We start from the raw sequence: 3,475 nt of genomic DNA, 5'->3' as shown, positions 1-3,475 counted from the left end.
GCCTAATTTCAATATTGTGGTGTCTAAGGGAATAGGGAGGCCTGAGGAGAAGGAGAGAGACAGGGGAATGGCTGGCCAGCAGTCAGAACATATGATATTTATCAATTAAGTTTGCTGTCTTTTTTTCAATAAAGTATTTTTTATTAACTTTTTGGACAAATTGATAGTAAAACATATGCTAATAACTACCTAACAATAACTGAATCCCTTTATGTATGAGTCTAAGATAAATACCATTCAAATTTTGATCTGGACAACAAATTCCAAGGCTGCTTAAGAAATAAGAAACGAAATACCATGGTCACTAATGTAACCAGACTAAATACAAAAGCTATATATATATGTGTGTGTGTGTATACATATGTAAAAAATCAATGTTTTGATCAATGCAACTAATCTGAGGTTACAATAACTCACTGCTTTAAATAATATTTCAATCACATATAACAGATGAAGATACTGTTTAGGGGAAAACAGCCTCGGAAGGAAGTATTAAAAAAAGTATATTAATCATTACCTTTTATCAAACTAAGTATCAACCTTTCCTCTAACCCATAAAGACTTCATGTCTCTAAATGGTTCCTAAATCATGAACAATAACTTGAAAAATTTTAAATACATCTCAAGGTATTAGATGCTTATGCACTCTATGTGGGTTAAACTTTTATCACCCAGAGTTTCTTGTCATGGTGGTGTAACGTCATGAAAGTATGGTTGCCAGATCTTTTTTGTTTTTATTTGTAACACAGATAAACCTTTTAACAGTTATGTTAACTACATTGAAGTTATTTGCTAATGGTAGTAGTATGATATAGTATTATATATATATATATATATATATACACTTTATTAATGAAAATAGTACTTTTGCAAATTTTTCTTGGTAAGAATCCCATAAATACCAAGGAAAAGAAAAGACTCAAAGGGCTTGGGAAATAAACCCCTTTTATTTTCATTTTAAATCTATGTAAGTTTAATTTATTCCCAAACTTTCTAAGTTCTTCCATTCTGGCCTTCATAATATTTCATAATTTTTCTTCCTGAGCTCTGCACTGCCTTAAAACCTATCCAATCTAATTCTGTGTTGACTATATTTAATAGAAGTAAAGTACAATATATAATCAACATTATATCACTAAAATTGTGAAGGTCTTCATGAATTACTTAAAAAAACTCAAAAGAATTAAGCTATTTTATTTAACATGTAATAGTCATAAAGCAAGTCCATATATTTAGTTTTCTGATATCCTAATGTATTTCCACAAACAATTTAAGTCTATAGTTTTATATAGTTTTCCATCAGGGAGGCAAGATATATATAATTTCTTTCCAAGTTTAATTAATTAAAGGTTTTAAGAGGGTTTAGTCTCTAAATTAGTTAACAGTTTTGTCATAACACCAGACAAACACATTTAACTATTCAGGAAAGAAGTTTTTAGGATTATTGCTTAGTGTTATAAATGGTGAATTTTAACCAGATTGATACCTCTGTATTCTTATTTAAGTTTCCTATACTCTTACATCATACTGCTTGGCAAGTAATGTACATTTTGACGTAATTTTAAAATTTAAGTAATTGTAAACAAATTCTAATTTGTTAAACTGTTCATATATTCCCCTCTACTTACTGCACTACCTCAGAATTAATCCTCCTTAAAAAAGTAATCAGCCCACATAGAAAAACCTGCAGAGCTTCATCTCTTCCTTAAATATTTTCAAGTACTGTAAGGACACAAATCCATGAAAAAAACAGATTAAAATTTGACATTTCATCTTGCTTTACTAATTATGGAATAATAGAAACATGTAAAAACATGTTCCTTAATATTTCTCTGCTTAACAGAGAAATACAAAGAAATACTATAATTACAGTTATGGGCTATTTTCCAGCCTCTTCAAGTACAGGACACAACTATGGTTCCTACCAGAAAGAAGAAATGAATAATCAATCTTACATAACACAAAAGAAAGATGAGAGACACAAAAAGACAAATTGACTTTGGCTTTTAAGAACCTAATGTTAACCCTGAAATGCCATATTCAGTAATACAACAACAAAAGATGACAGCAGCAAGCTGCCACTTCACACAGTATTAAGAATTCTGAAATACGTTATAGCCTTCTTCTCATCTCCCAGTCAATCTGTTGTGTAGTCTTTTTGTTTTTCCTGCTTTTTCACTGCATGCAGTTCAAGGCTTGCCCACCGCATTGTTTCAGCTTTTCTCACAATGATCTCAATCTTTGTTGCAGTCATAGTTACATAACTTTGCTTTACATCAATCACACCCCACAATTTCACATTCTGATCAAATTCCTTCTCTCCAAAATCTCAAATACAATGTGTACATTTAACAGTGCTATTTGCTTCTACTCAACTAAGTTCTGGAAGTGAATTTTTAGCATCTACTGAAATGATAACTTCACTTCCAGTCTGATGCCAGTCATGTCTACATGGAATAACTTTTTCCCCAGCATCCTTTTTAGTCCACATGGGTTTCCGTGTTGTACAGCCCTCTTGGGCTATGAATGTATTCAAATTAGAAGTTTTTCTTCTACAACATCTCCAGTATTTCATCCCCTCATGGAAAATAGGTACTCCAGAATGATATACACAGACTTCTTCTAGAATCTCTAGACCCTGATATGTCTTTGAATACCCTCCATTCTTACATGAGGTCCCTATCTTAATTTCATCATTGTCTTCTTCTTTCTTATCTTCTTCATTCCCTGATGACAGTTTAAGTTTATCAAGTGCTTGTTTTAGGGAGGCAGATATTTTTAATTCCAAATTTGTCATTGCTTCATCTGGGCTTGGCCTTTTCATTGCTTCTACTGGCCTAGGGGCTTGAATAATGTGTTCCTGAAATTTGGGTTTCAATTCAGATAGTTTCTTCTTCTTAGTAGTCTTGACTTTAGGTTTGACTGGCTCAGGTGGCTTCTCACTATTATGTCTACCTTTTGTACATACAACAATGCTAAAGACATCAGAAAAAGCCGTTGTTCTCTTACAGCAAGACCAACCCTTTAATGCGTGGTGAAAGACTAGAACACCTGGGTGGCATGTGTAAGCATCATTGGAATTGGTCTCAGGATCAAAGCATTGACCACAGCCCAGGTTGTAGCACAGCAAGGCCATTTTCTTTTCTCACCATCACAAGCAAGGCCCAAACACCGGGAACGGCAAGAGGATGCGTTAGCCACTCCTGTGTCGCTAGCGCCAGTTTGATGCAAGTTTGCTGTCTTACATGGGGGTGGTTTGCTGCTCCAAAAATCATTACAACAGTAATAACAAAGGTCACTGATCACAGATCACCAAAGCAGATATAATAATAATGGAAAAGTCTGAAATATTGTAAGAATTCCCAAAATGTGACACAGAGACACAAAGTGAGCATGTTGTTAGAAAAACCTTCAATTTGTAAAAAATGCAATACTGCAAATCACATAAAGTGAACTGCAACAAAATGAGGTATGC

At 33.4% G+C, this 3,475-nt stretch overlaps 1 pseudogene across 1 annotated transcript; it reads right to left on the bottom strand.

Annotated features, from left to right (window-relative positions):
• Positions 1–1,505: 1,505 nt before the first annotated feature.
• LOC116556713 lies at positions 1,506–3,226 on the bottom strand (annotated as a pseudogene). Its single transcript, XR_004271127.1, has one exon. The product of XR_004271127.1 is annotated as a cysteine and histidine-rich domain-containing protein 1 pseudogene (transcript).
• Between the last annotated feature and the right edge of the window lie 249 nt (positions 3,227–3,475).

The sequence above is a fragment of the Sapajus apella genome, unplaced genomic scaffold (assembly GCF_009761245.1).
Source record: "Sapajus apella isolate SASKATOON/1434 unplaced genomic scaffold, GSC_monkey_1.0 scaffold17, whole genome shotgun sequence".
Lineage (NCBI taxonomy): Eukaryota > Metazoa > Chordata > Mammalia > Primates > Cebidae > Sapajus > Sapajus apella.
The sequence above is the reverse complement of the archived record's forward strand: the minus strand, read 5'-3'. Positions and strand labels throughout refer to the sequence as shown.